The sequence below is a fragment of the Anguilla anguilla genome, chromosome 11 (genome assembly GCF_013347855.1).
Source record: "Anguilla anguilla isolate fAngAng1 chromosome 11, fAngAng1.pri, whole genome shotgun sequence".
NCBI lineage: Eukaryota > Metazoa > Chordata > Actinopteri > Anguilliformes > Anguillidae > Anguilla > Anguilla anguilla.
The window spans coordinates 5,364,477-5,380,223 of NC_049211.1; positions in this window are offsets into that span (position 1 = coordinate 5,364,477).

The following is a 15,747-nucleotide window of genomic DNA, read 5'->3' on the forward strand; positions in this document are numbered from 1 at the left end:
AGTACCCGGCAATGGCTCTTTAACAGACAGGCACTAAAAAGCCCAGAATTCAATGCTGTAACCACTGCTGAGTGGCGAGCTTTAAGCCCTTGAACTTAACTCTGCGGAGACTGAAATCTGCTTGTCGCGGACCAGGCAAGTTAATGTTGTTTGTGTTTATAGTTTTTGCTGTCTTGTTAATGTGGGGCCGACTGCTCTGGATGCTCTGGAGTATAAACAGTACAGTGGAGACTCTTCACTTAATCGGTGTTATACAAAAAGAAAATATAAAAATCTAGGCCGATGGTTTAAAAACCCCACTCGATCACAGTTTATGTGGGCGCGACATCCATGTAGGAAGCGTGTCCGGGAGTGGAAATGGTTTTTTTCTTGCTTGAAGAAATCCGTGGACTTCCGGGGGGGGGGGGGGGGGGGGGGGGGGGGGCGGTTGGGTTCGGAGGGGGGGGGGAGATAACAATCTTTTTCTCTTACCAGAGGCCGATTAAACTCAATTGCCCTGAGATGAGTGTCCAATCAGGGGAGCAACACACGGGGCGGGTACTTTCAGACAATCCTCACGGTTCAGTAAAAAAAAAAAAAGTCTGCATATTTTATTATATATCAGCCATTCGGACATTTTTTCCGCACTGATGAAAAATGAATAGGCGAGGCGCGTCCGTGTTGCCAAGGCCTGGCATTCAGTGGATTTAATCACATCCTCATCAGTGCCCGTTCACCTCGGTGACTAATGAGTGATGGTGTGCTTATGCAATAGATGACTGTACACCCAATTAAAAAAAAAAAAATTTTATTTAACATTTATTTACCCAGGGTAGGTTCGCTGAGCACGGATGCTCTTTTGCAGGAACGCCCTGCTTCATATTCATATACACATTCACACCTGGGAGCTGCGCAGTACAACCACAATCCTCTATTGTTGGCCACTGAGCCGCTCCACTAATAGAACTCCAAGAACATGATTAAACAGAAGCAGACCGTTGCTCCTCATTTCCACCAACCCCTCTATTTTGTACTTTGTCTGATTTTTGTTTTTAATTCATATTTTTTTATATTTAATCATTCGTAGCCAATGTTTTGTTAATGAATGTCACAAATAAACCTTATTTTTGCAGTATATTTTCATACACTATAGGTACCCAGTGATGTCACTTCTGGAACATTGCAGTCACACTGGAAATGTCTTAATGAATATGATGAGCCAGGCTATGTCTTGGTAAAGACCTGAGGTATATTGGGGATAACCTAGTCTGTTTATGTCACAACGTCTGTCAACCACGCTTCTGGACGTCTAGATTGCAGCTTTTGCTCACAGCCAAGTGTTAGACAAACGATCAAGTAGCACTTTCATCTTGTATCTCAAACTTCCATGTCATATCTCTTGTAATTGTGCCTCACTTCTTAAGACTTAGCCATAGATTTACTGACTTCAGCCAGTACTGACTTTACTGACAAAGCTTTACTGTGTGAACAGATCTTTATGTTCATGGCTATGGGATAGCTGCACTATATCTGACCTCTATCTGACCGTGTTCCAGTGACCTTCGATATGCACTGGTTGTACGTCACTTTGGATGAAAGCATCTGCCAAATAAACTGTGAAGATCCCATAACACTTTTCAAAAAATGTAAGTGTACTAACAATGGTGAAAATAACCTTTTTTCTCTGTATCCGGCCACCTAATCTACCACCCTCATCTCATAACAAAAAAAAAGGTACATACTTTGATTCCCTAAGTCAGAGGTCCTCAAGCAGGGGTCCTCAACCAAGCAGTAACACACCTGATTCTACTAATCAACCCCTTGGAATCTTTGCTAAGCACCTTGATTAGTAGAATCAGGTGTGTAACTGCCCAGTTGGAATAAAAGCCTGCACCCACACCCGGACCTTTCTGGATAAGACTGGGGACCCCTGCCCTATGTCAAAGGAAACCTCTGAGTTCTCAGTGGACCTACCTAGTTTAAAAAAAATAAATAAATAAGCTGTAGCTGCATAATCTGCCAGGAGAATGACGAAGTTCCTTCAGTTGCTTCTACTATCTTTCGCATACTGGTAAAAGGTCAGCGTTGACTTGCAGCAATACAAAAAGCTATTTAACGTGTCATCTTTGTTTACAAGGATTATGGAATGGATTTTTCCTCTCTGCATGACTCATTTATAAAGCTACTTAAAGCAGGCTGGCTGGTCCTTTTGTAATGTGCTTATCCGCATCGTGACAGAGAAACGGTTTCTGGAGTCGCTAAACTTTACACGGCTGAAATCTTTTGATAAATAAGTCAGGCAAAAGGGAAAACTTCTGTTGGCCAATGCCTTTTTCAAGCTTTATGAAGAATCTTTAGACTCGGAATGTAATGTCATTGTGGTTTGATCATAGTTCAGCTCTTTGGACATCGAGGGCGGATGTGGGATTAAAAAAGGCTTTGAGAACAAGATGGCCGACTAATGACTGAGCAAACAGACATGCAGCTCATGCAGCCTGGTGAACTTTTTAAAAATATATATATATTTTTTTTAATTGTTTTTGAAAGTGTTCAACATGATCTCAATGACGTGTATTTAACCAAGAAAGCATATGTATGCCATTGGTTCATCTACACTTGAACCATATTTTTCAACCAATCTCGTTTTAGCTATTCTGTAAAACATGGCACTGGGGTTTGAATTGGTCTCAGATTAGACTGGAGGAACAGGTACCATACTGCAGCTGACAGCTGACAAAATAACATCTAATTTGTCGACATCAAAACTTCAATCTTCGTGGTGCTACATCCCTAATACTAAACTAAATTCCCCAAAGAACAATGTTTCTTCGAATGGTAGTTTGGCTAGACGTGGTCTTTTGAAGCCAAACTACCATCTCTAATGCCAGTACATACTGAATTCCCCAAAGAACAAACAGTCATCAGATGGTAGTTTGACTAGAAATGGTCTTTTGAAGCCAAACTACCATCTCCAGTGCTGGTACTTACAAAATTCCCTAAAGAAAAACATGTCCTCGGATGGTAGTTTCGCTAGATGCGGTGTTATGAAGCCAAAACAGTGGTTGGGGAGGACAAAGTCCTGTAGCTGATCTGTGCCAGCTGATTTTACTACTCCATGGATACGGCATGCGATCTGGAGTGATTGGTCGGCAGCAGATCTACGGTTTTGGAAGCATGGGAGGAAAGGTTTAGGGAGCAGGCGAAGAGGAAGGGTGGGTGGGGATGGGGTGGGGGGAAGGGGGCAACAGGAACAAGGACGGTAGAAGGAGAGGACGGGAAGGGTGTCCAACAGCACTGTAGTTTTCCCGCTAACCCCAGTGATACCCCCCCACCCCGGGGAGCGCCGTGTCCTCTGATGGTAACTGACGATTTCTCTCTATGTTCCGGATCACTAATGTGACACAGCCGCTAATGTGGGGGGGCCACGGTGGCATAGCTCCCGCAGTTCCGACCTGCGCAGGGAGGGGTTCGAGGGGGGGAGGGGTGGCGATGGGGGTGGGGGGGGGGGGTGGTTTGGTGGGGGAACGGAGAAGGACCAGAGGAGGTAATTGGGGGGGACGGGGGGGAGAAAGCGAGGGCGTTTGGGCTCTAATGAGTTGGCGAAGCGGAGCTGTCCTCACGCGCCGTGCCCGGCGGCTGGTGGCAGGAGAGCGTGCCAGCGGAGGCTCTGTAATGGGGACCGTGGGGAGTCTCCCGCTACGTCGCTGGAGGTCCCGCCGTCCGCTTTCTCTCTATCCCTCTCTCTCTCTATCTCTATCTCCCTCTCCCTATCCCTCTGTCCCTTTCTTTCTCTCTTCTCTCTCTACCTCTTTCCCTCTCTCTCTATCCCTCTTTCTCTCCCTCTATCCCTCTCTTTCTCTCTCTCTACCTCTCTATCTCTATCTCCCTCTCCCTATCCCTCTGTCCCTTTCTTTCTCTCTTCTCTCTCTACCTCTTTCCCTCTCTCTCTATCCCTCTCTCTCATATGCTCTTGCTCTCTCTATCCCTCTCTCTCTCTTTACCTCTCTCTCTCTCACCCTTCTCTTTATCCCTCTCCCTCTCTCTACCTTCCTCCCTATCCCTCTCTCTCTCTCATTCTATCTCTCTGGCTCTCTATCCCCCTCTCTCTCTCGCTCTCTATCTCTATCCCTCACTCTCTGTCTCTATCCCTCTCTCTCTCTCCCTTTCTCTCTCTCTTCTCTCTCTACCTCTCTCTCTCTTCTCTCTCTACCTCTCTCTATCCCTTTCTCTCATATGCTCTCTCTCTATCCCTCCCTCTCTCTCTCTCTCTATCCCTCCCTATCCCTCCCTCTCTCTCTCTCTCTCACACCACCCCGTAATTGCGATGTCTTTTATCCCGCCACCTCTCAGGTGGAGACGGAACACCCTCCTGCAGAGATGATTGGCGAGAGCGCGGGAGGAGAGCAGGCAGGGCTGCTGTGGATATTTTATGAGCGGAGGAAGGAAGGAAGGAAGGAGGAAGAGGTATAGGGGTCTTCGCAAAAGGGAGCTGATTTAGTGCGGCAGATGTTCTCACATCCCAGCCATCCAGATTTCTTCATTTGTTTATTCCGCTTGCCTTGTTTTTGTTTTGTTTAGTTTTTTTTTTTGTTTTTTTTGTATTTCCTCAGTGCTGGAAAAAAAAAAATCCATCATCAATTAAAAGAGTTGGGCCTCTCCCTGTAGGTGTTCAGATGGATCTGGAAAAAGGGGGCTTGGGAAGACGAGCGTTCGTCTTTTCGATGATTTCGCTGAATCGGCCCGAACAAAAGGGGTCACGGGGGGGTCGGCGACTACAAGATCCCAATGTCACCCAGGTGCCTGACCTGCGCGCGGTGGAACTGCTGGAGATTATCTGCGGTCGTTGAAGCTGCTCTTCAGGACAGATTAGAGGGAGCCAAGAGCTCCCCCCACCCCACCCCGGGTAACCCAGAGAGGAGGGGAGGACAGGGGGTGAGGGGGGGGAGGGGGGGGGATAGATGAACTCTCTCCTCTCTCTGGGTTTGGATGGAAAGTGAAAATAAAGGGGCATTAGACACAGTCGATTGGCGGGAACGTTCAGCGACCTGGCGGAGGAGAGCCAAGCAGGGGATGGGGAGAGGGAGAAAGTGAAATACAATGGGGGGGAGGGAGAGAGATAACGAGAGAGAGTGAAAAAGAGAGAGAGAGAGAGAAATACAATGCAATGGGAGGAAGAGAGCGTGAAAGAGAGAGAGAGAAAAAGAAATGCAATGGGAGGGAAAGAGGGGGATGGAATGAGAGGAGTAGGAGTGAATAGCAAGTCGGGAAAAGAAAAGTAAGATCGGGAACTTCCCAACACAGAGGGGAAAAGAAGGACAGAAACAAAAAGAAATCTTGACTGAAAAGAGCAGGGATGAGAGAATGCAACAGTAAAAAAGAAAAAAAATGTTGTAGCGTTATAAAACTTTATCTACAACTCCCTTCCAGAATAAAAAATGAAAATTGAATATATTTGGCCCAATTTGGGTTGTTTAAACAAAGGGGTGAATACTCATTTAGTCATTTTTCAGGTTTTAATTTTTTATATAATTCTGAAGACATCTAAATACCTTTTTCTTTTGGCATTAAAGACATTTACTCTCTCAGAAAGGATGTGCTATTATCCGACTCACTTTGTGTTACTTTTGTGTTAATTTAAACACATTTTGTGTCAGAAAGTTACTGCTTTTGTGTTACAAACATACACAGACTGTGTTGAACACAAATTGTAACACAACACAAATTGTGGAGGTGTGTTAAAAATCATGTTATGTGATTTTTAACACATCTATTTTGAGAGTGAACTTGTATAGGAGTAGAGAAAAAAAGTCCCATGAAAATATATTTTGATTTGATTTTTACAACACAGCAAAAAAGGGAAGTGATCAACGGGGACTGAAATGTTTCTGAAGGCGCTGCACATATGGAGCAAAACTGAAGCAAAACCCCCACCTACCCTATATTTCCCTCTGCCAATGAGGGAGGGGGGGTCGATGCACATACACCCCCCCCCCCCCCCATAACATGGACCGTAACAAGAAGGCCAAGCTACGCGGGGGGGGGGGGGGGGGTGTGACTCCAGTGTTACACTTTCCTGTCCATTGTCAGAGCGATATGAGGTTGTATGAAGACCACTGGACCAGCAGTTCCAATCCATTACAGCAGTAAGTGCAGCCACCGGGAGACAGCCCACCGGCTGTGATCGCCATGCCAACCCCCCCCCCCCCCCCCCAACACCACACTCCACCACCCCCCCAGGAGCGATCCCACCGGCTGTGATCGCCGTGCCGCCCACCACATAAGAGACGAGTAAACGGTGCCTCCCGACAAAATGTTTTAAAAAAAAAAAAACATTTCCTCGCTCGGATAAAGGCTAGTTGAGGGGGACACTCGTCACGGTGAAAGCCGGGTTCGTGAAAATGGCCCCGTGTAGCAGTGTCTGCCTAGCCTCGCTCAGATAAAAGGCCATGTAGTTGGACACTTGTCACGGTGAAAGCTGGTTTTCTGAAAATGGCCCCCATGTACTGTACGTAGCTGTATCTGCCAAGACTTTAAAAGCAAAACTGAACGGAAATGGACTGTTCCAGTACACAGTCCTTTATGCATTTTGCTATACCTGAGCCACATATAATGTGTATTGTATGTTAAATGCACCGTGTGACTGTTGGGAACTGGCTGCTCTCCCAGCCTGTCATCCAGGAGCAAGGGAAGCAGGTACCTGATGCTACATGTCAGGCCAGGGCTGGTGTGTTGCCAAAAGACATCCCTACTTTAATTGGGGATTATGGAAACGTGCCCCTATTTCAGCACCTGTGGGGTCAACTGACAGAGAGGCATGATTAAGGAGAGAATTAAAGACAGGGACTGGAGCGTGTACAACCATTAGGAGCTACGCACTCCAAATTCCCTCACTGAATAGGTTGCCAATCAGTCCATCGAAGAGCTAGCTAAACTGAGGTGGTTATACACACACACATACAGGGCTGGTTTCATGGACTCAGATTAAGTTTAGCCCTGGAATAAACTGAGTTTTATATGGAAAATTTCCATTCAAAATTGAATTGAAAGTCTAGGACTAGGCTTAATCTGTGTCTGTTAAACTGGCCCATATATAATTTAATCTAAAAGCTGTATGGGATTCTAAACTGGTCTTAGCTGGTCATAGCTGGTCTGTGGCTGGTCAAAATGGGTCTGTAGCTGGTTAAAGCAGGTTAAGCTGGTAGAGTAAACTAGTGGCCAACCTGGTGGACTAGCTGTCTATAGGCTGGCCAACTGGTGAATGGCTGGTCAACCAGCTAAAACCAGCTGGAACTGTTGAAAACACAGCTTACACCAGCTTGACCATCTTTGGCTGGTTTAAGTTTGAATTTTCAGCAGGGGCATTAGACAGTTTTCCCAGGTCCTTCTAAATAATGATTTTGGAAGCCAAAAAGCAAGTATTCATACAATGCGGCAAATCTGGTTAAGGAACCAAAGTGATTGCTGATTTGATTCTTGATTGGCAGGAATGAACTAAACAGCCTGTATGGACGTAGTTGATCATTTTTGGCCTAGCTGTACAAAATAAGAGGACTGTGTCAAATGGAGACAACATGGAAAACCATGGAGAATTGGAGCCATCTTAGCATTATATATTGTGAGAGCACTGTGGTCCTTTTGGTATGGGCATCTACAACCGACGTTGTGAATGGTAGCAACAAAGTGACGAAATGAAGCTTTCATCTTGCCTTTGTGGTTTCCATGTCAACCATACGCCTGTCCTTCATCACATCTTGTTTACATGGATGAAACACAAAAGGGATCTGTTGTTTTTATGCTTGGAGTGCATTCATATTACGAAATACCTCAAATAAATGATACAAAATGCTTTTAAGAGTCTTAAAATGGCTGCCGCCTCTGACCACTGCTATTAACCCGCTGTCTGAATTCATAATCATTTCGACCCAAGAGAGAAAATGTCCTTGATGATGCTTACTATGCAGTCAGAAACAGGTCAGGATACAATCGCATTTTGTCCTTAACATTGACTTACAGTCATGGAAGTTTAAAATTTTCCTGCTCAAATTTGTTTTAGTTTAGCGATTACTTCACACCTGCAATGAAAATGTTTTTGTATTAGAATTTATTTTCGGGTGAAAATTTAGAACTAAATTGAATTCAATCCAGGCTACCGGATTCAATTTTCCCCATAACTCGTAATTGTCCCTGGTTCAATGAACACAATGTTATAGGTGAGGAGAATGGAAACAGTCATATTGAAAAATGCTGTTCATTGTGCATCTCTGCTATTTGTATTCAATTGCTCTGTAATTTCAGCAACCGATCCACCCCCTCTTTATTTCTGTAGAGAGGGGAAAGAATGCGTGCCCTCTGAAAGGACACAGTTCTCATTAACGCCAGCACTGGCAAGTAAATAATCCAGGGGGTATCCAATATTATCCGAAAAGGGCCAGAGTGGGTGCAGGTTTTTTTTTTGGTTTTTTGTAGCCCAGTGCTACAACACATGATTTAGCTATTTAGCTGTTAGCTATTAACTAATCATTGGTCTACAATGAAGGCCTTCAAGTGTCTTAGGCGCTGGGCTAAATCTAAAAACCTGCACATCGGCCGTATTCGAATAAGATTTGGACCCTCTTGAAATATTATTCAGATTTGTTTCTGGAAATGACCTCAGTCTTTCCAAAAGGAATGTAGGATTGGTGCGAGGATAATATGCTGTGGCTAATGGCTATAAGGAAGCCCTACTACGGTGGCCAGTGCCAGAGCTTTCACTGGCAGTAGGCAAGGTTGGCATGTGAGAGGGCTGGTGCCCCCTACTTCCCGCGGGCGGGTAGGGGGGATTTTGGGGAGGGAGTGGTGCAGTTCCCCCCCCCCCCTCCCCCCCAACCCAGCAGCTTACCCTCCTCCACCAGCAGACAAGGTCACCCTAATTGTTCTCCTGTGTGTAGCCAGGTCCTCCAATGGCCTATTTTTGGTGAGGCTGATACAATTTCTCAGTTGACTGACTCTGATAATTCTTAAGGTCTTACAGACAAAGGAAGGGGGAGGGGCGCCTCCATATTACTCTATACCGTTAGTGAAGGGACGCCCAGTATTACTCTATACCGTTAGTGAAGGGACGCCCAGTATTACTCTATACCGTTAGTGAAGGGACGCCCAGTATTACTCTATACCGTTAGTGAAGGGACACCCAGTATTACTCTATACCATTAGTGAATGGACACCCAGTATTACTCTATACCGTTAGTGAAGGGACACCCAGTATTACTCTATACCATTAGTGAAAGGACATCCAGTATTACTCTACAGTGCTAGTGAAGGGACATCTAGTATTGCTCTATACCATTAGTGAATGGACACCCAGTATTACTCTATACCGTTAGTGAAGGGTCACCCAGTATTACTTTATAGCATTAGTGAATGAACATCCAGTATTACTCTATACCGTTAGTGAAAGGACACCCAGTATTACTCTACAGTGCTAGTGAAGGGACATCTAGTATTGCTCTATACCATTAGTGAATGGACACCCAGTATTACTCTATACCGTTAGTGAAGGGTCACCCAGTATTACTTTATAGCGTTAGTGAATGAACATCCAGTATTACTCTATACCATTAGTGAATGGACACCCAGTATTACTCTATACCGTTAGTAAATGAACATCCAGTATTACTCTATACCATTAGTGAATGAACATCCAGTATTACTCTATACCATTAGTGAATGGACACCCAGTATTACTCTATGCCATTAGTGAATGAACATACAGTATTACTCTATAGCGTTAGTGAACGGTCACCCAGTATTACTCTATAACGATAGTGAATGGACACCCAGTATTACTCTATAGCGTTAGTGAAGGGACATCCAGTATTACTCTATAGCGTTAGTGAACGGTCACCCAGTATTACTCTATAGCGTTAGTGAACGGTCACCCAGTATTACTCTATAGCGTTAGTCAACGGTCACCCAGTATTACTCTATAACGATAGTGAATGGACACACAAATGTTGCTCTACGGCATAAAGTAAGGGACACCTCTGTGTACTGATTCTTGTCTATGGCGGGTGTGCATCCAAATGAGCAGAAATTAAATCAAAGGAGAAAACAGAGTGACAGTCGATAGTCAAAAATGAAATAGTGCAGCTTCGGTAATTGCATACGTTTCCTTCCTGTTTGTGTCTGCTACGTGTTTGTGGCTCTCTGCCTTGTCACCTTGATCCTCGGCTCTCAATGCGTACTGCAAAGTGATGCTATTTTAGTCTTCTTCTGTGGTACCAGAGGAACTGCTAGTTCCCAGAGTATAGAGCAATGAAAAATGGCTTATTTGCTATTGCTTGTAGCGTCGTATGTGAAATTAGATTATTTCAGTTCTGAACACCAACGACTTAACACAAATATTCTGCAAATGATGAAACGGGCCCCAAAATCTTTTCTGTTTCACATAAAAGGGACTTCACAGAAATAACAATACCTCCCACCATGTACACATGCAGCTTCTTCTAGAATGGTGTATTTGAGCTGCAATTTAATACGTTTTTTTTTATACATATGCAGCAAAATGACCTTGCAGAGGGCTTCAGTTTTGGTCTCCATTCCATCAACCATGAAATGAAAGGACGAAATGAAGCCCCATAGTTTTGAGGGCAAAGTGGCAAAATGTCTGGAAGGCAGTGTAGCATAGTGGGTGAGGAACTTGGCTTGTAACCGAAAGGTCATAGGTGAACACTGCCATAGTGCCCTTGAGTGAGGTACTTAACCTGCATAGCTTCAGTATATATCCAGCTGTATAAATGGATGCATTGTAAATGCTATGAAAGAAAAAAAGTTGTGTAAGTCGCTCTGGATAAGAGCGTCTGCTGAATGCCTGTAATGTAAAGTAACAAGGTCACAAGGTTCGAATTGCCCGCTTAGTGTGTGAAGGCAGATTCAAGAGAGGGGGGCGTGGGGGGGTGGGGGCGTCCATCGCGGAGCTGGAAATTGTGACAAGGAGGGAGAGAGAGAGAGGGGAGCATAATTCATTTCAGCCTCAAATGGCGGTTTGAGTAATGTAGAGCAGATCAGTCAAGCGAAAGATGCGGGTCTCTGAACAAGTGACTCCTTTTGACCGTCTGTCTTCCACACACAGTCCCCCTTTTTTTTTTATACTTTTACAAAAGCACTGAACAGGGAAAGGAGAAAGTATAGCCTCTGTGTCTTGCTGTCAGGCTAGGGCCAGGCATTACTATAATTATGACTTTTAGCCGTGAATGAGTTGATGGCTCTGCCAGGGGAGGTCACAAATCCCATGAAATTAAGATGTCTCTGAGACGGCTGGAAGGTCCTGAAAAAGAAGCAAAAAGCTGTCAAGATGAAATGGTACAAATGGAAAAGGCTGGTTTAATGGACAATAAAATGGGGGGGAAGAAAAGAAGATAAAACAAACTAGTTTTTCCCATTTTTTTGAGGGAGGCAAGCAACTGGATCTTTTTTTTATGCTCTGATACAACGATGTATTATATTATAATTCAAACAATAGTGCACTCATATCCTTATAATAAGGAATACATTTCAAAAAAGCATCAAAAATGTATGAATGCGGTGATCATTTTTCACACTGTGAAAGGACTTCAAGGCAAGGTGTGTTTTCGGTTATTTCTTTTGTGTTAAAATAAATGTCCATTAAAACATTCATAGAGGGTGAAACTTTTCTGAAGATCAACCAATCCATTTGTACATAAATGAACAGGATGTCATAAGTCACGATTACCTTGCATGAAATGAAAATCAAATAGAATTATGAATTCATATCATTTCGTAAGTCCAAAATACAATATTAAAAATTCAGATTGCGCGTTAAATACAAAGTGAAATGAAGCATATTTTAGCTGCACATAGTTTAATCTATCATCACTCGAGCTCTGTCAGTCAATTTGCACCTCATTTATAATTGAGTCATCATAAATCCCTTTAGATTACTTTTTTTACTTTTTTATTTGTTACTCATGCAATGTCCTCCCGTTTTGTCCCATTTGTGTGTTTTTTTTTTTCTAGTCAAGTGTGGTCTCACATTTCATTTTTACAACCGAGCACAACGGGCTGAAAATGGCTTCTTGGAAAAAATAGATTAATACTTCTATTTCTAGAGATTCCTTCTTTTCTGCTACCACCAGTACTCACTTTGCTGCCAGGCAATTCATGACTGATTTCACACTGACAATGTTACTTTAATTATTATTTTAAAAAATTTTTAAAAGTATTTTGCGAGCATAAGTCTAAACAGAAGACTCGCCATTTTTAGGCCATGGAAGAAATCACTCGTCTGACTGAGTATTATTTGAGGAGGACAGTCTTTGACTCCACAGCAGAGAGCATGTTCAATGAAGGACTTGATCCCATTTTGTATCGGTAAGCATGTAAATACATTCTCAAAATGCTCATTTTGGGTGGTATTGTCATCCAGTTTTAATCAGGATTTGTCCTGCATTGGGTTCCTAAGCCCACCAGACACACCCACAAGCATTTGTATCCACTCAAAAAATTAAAAAAAATAGCTCTTCGTCGAGAAAATAACTTCCACTTCCACTGTGTTTGAGCTTCTATCACTTCGTTTCAGTAATATTTAGAGTAATTCTGACTCTTGGAAAACAAACTCCCAAGGGTTACCGTTCATAAGAGACCAGGATTATGCCCCTGTAGTCAAACAAGTTCAAGAATAGAAACCGTTTCATTTTGAGTACGCCATTTTCAGGCTTGTGTCAACAAAGGTTGGGCGCTACAGAATGGGTTAATCAACCTGCAAACTTCTCTGAAAGCTGAAGAGCTTTTGATCCTGACTGGACCAGACATATCGATTTTGCATCATTGAAAGGAAACATTCTCGTTCTTGCGGTTTTTGATTTGATTTAAGTCTTGGCTCAGACTGTGTTTTTCTTTTTCTTTCTTTTTCTTTTTTTTAAAAATGTGCTGTAAAGAATATTTTAGAGACGATTCTCATGGCATGCCAGCTTTTTGAAAGACAGGTGCAAGGGCATTCAGGGTTTTTGTGATCTAAAGCAAGAAAATACACTTCAAATCAGCTCCAAAAGCAGCTTTTTTTTGTTGTTTTTTTTTTTTGTTTCTTCCACCCTAGTTCCTGAACTTATTTTTCTTTGCTCTCAGCACAGATGTACACCGCAGGACTCTCCACCCTGTCAGAGAGCAGAAGATAATTGCTGTGTGGCAGACAGGCATGCGTAGCCGCTCAGGTGATAAAAACGTTTAATCACCAAATTTATTTGAAACAAGGCTGCTCAAGGACAAGAACACTGTTAAAGTGATAGATAGAACAGTAAAGAATCACAGATGGTGTTTTATCATTTATTTTCTTTGTAAATAATGAAGTAAATTACTTATTAGAGGATAATTAGAACTCAATTATGAAATTATATGGTTTGCCACACGTGCGCTTTGTCCGCAAGGCTTTTTTCTTCTTGTTTTAGTGCAAGTCAGACAGAGCTGACTTTTTCAAGGCAGTGCTGCGTGTGTGTGTGTGTGTGTGTGTGTGTGTGTCTGTGTGTTTGCCTGTGCGTGTGCGTGCGTGCACGTGTGCGCGTCACGCGTCTGCGCATGCACGCAAAGAGGTGAGGTCGGAGTCTTTCAACGGTAAATTCAGACGCCGTCGAAAGAAAAAGGAGGATTTTAGAAAGCGCTCAGATCTGAACCCCCCCGAATAATGGAAACGGTTTGAAACCAACAATCAGTCGAATCACAGCTGCCCCTCTTTCGCCGCCATTGTAGCTGCGATTAACAAAAAAAAAAATGAAACCTGTTTGCGTTAACAGAAGGTGACAGATAATTAATGGACGTGACTGGTGTGTCTAATTCCGAAGAGGGGCGCATGCGTGCGACTGTCGCTCGGGGCACGCGCTTCGCGGTGAGCCATAGCTCGTTTTTTTCTTTTTTAAAACGTACGGCGGTACCGCAGCATTGACGCCAGCTTCCATGAAGGCAACCTCTCGCACGCGTGTCTTTCATCTCATAATATAAGCACATGCACATCGCTCCAGGCACGTACAGGCAATCGCACTTAAGGCCTTAACCCTGCCTTCTTATGAGATCTGAATTGGTCCAGGCATCGGTAGACCAGATTTGAAACGGTTTTGCCATGTCCGTTTAATTTAAAAGAACCCGCTTTCTCCTATTTACTGCATTCAGCTCTATCAAGTATTTATACACTGCCGCTTTCAATTTAATTAAGTGCACTTTTGATGGAGCGCTTTGCAGTGAATAAGGACTGAGAGACACAGTAATGTCGAACAGGTACGCAGCAAACTGAACGCCTGCAGGACAGTGAGCCATTTTATTATTTACATATGAAACGCAACAGACTGCAATCTACCCGGGGAGAGGCTGCTGGGGAAAATGGGCCCAAACAAAATCGGCAGGTGAAATGTAGCCAAAAATGCTTCAGTCCTCCAGTGGTAACTAAGAAAGTAATTTCTAATTATACTGTTTACTTCTGTAAATACAATATTTTCATTTAGGGTGAACCGATCCCGACTGGCTTATGGGCACCCGATGTCAAAAAAATTCGGGCACAATTGACTTTAATTCATCAGGTGTGATTCACAGTTCGATTCTGTGTTTCAAGTCCCGTTGACCAATCAGGAGTTGGCTCCGTGTATGACGTTTTGCCTGCTGCGCCTTGTTGACTGTAACATCATCTGATCTGGCCAGGAGCTCGTATAGCCTATGCTATCATCCGACCGGTTGTCACAATCTGAATCTTGTTAAGTGTGAGAGAGCATCCGATTTCCCGACGTCGTAACCCATGAGAAAATCATATAATGTATGCCCGCCCTTAGATAAAATTTATATCAATATTTTTTGACATGGGAAATGTTCATGGTGCTGGGTGATGCATCCAGTTAAAGCCCTAGTATTTTATGAAATCATATATGGGCAACTCTGGATTCAGATCCTGATTTTGTGTGGCTAAATATTTATTTTGTACATTTAAATGTTTATGAATGTGGCGGTGTAAAATAAACTTAATGCAAAATATTATTTTAATGATGGACAAAAATATTCAAAAGGGGTTAAGCACAACAGACACAGTGGCACTTCTGGACCACAGAACTGCGAACAAGAAGTAGTTTAATTTAAGAGAAAGTATTCAACATACGGTGTAACTGTATCACAAAATTAACGAAAGTAAGTGGTTCTCGCAGTGAATAAATAAAGTTCTCATGGAAGTCAAACACAGAAGCCTGAAAATAATCCACTTTTTAAAAGAGAAATAACCTTCTAAAATAAATTAAAAAGACAGCTCAGGGAAAAATAAGTTCTCGGCACGCTGTAAAATACACAATCAGTGTCTAAACCTAAAAGTCAAAAAAAAGGATCCTTCAGAAGCTAATTATTCCAGACACAAAATGTCCTCAGGGGTTTTCTGTGTTGCAGTAGGAAAAAAAAATTTTTTAGAGAAGAGACTGGCTGAATTAAAATAGAGATGTGGGGGGGGAAAGAACTGCAGAAACACTCTACAGTAACTTTAAGAGCTTCACCAGGGAAGAGATAACTTATATGCTTGCAATTACATCAAATATCAAGGAAGTTTTAGGAGTTATTAAGATAAGGACAGTGAACTGAAGTACGAGCAAATTATGTACATGCATACGTAATCATCTTCGTGATACTACATTTTCTAACTCCTCCTTGTCTACTGTAGCATCTAATTTTATGTTCTTTGGTTTTATTTTTTTAAAGCTTTTCAGCTTTATTGGACAGAACGGTGTAGACTCTTCACTTTATACTCTACGCTGT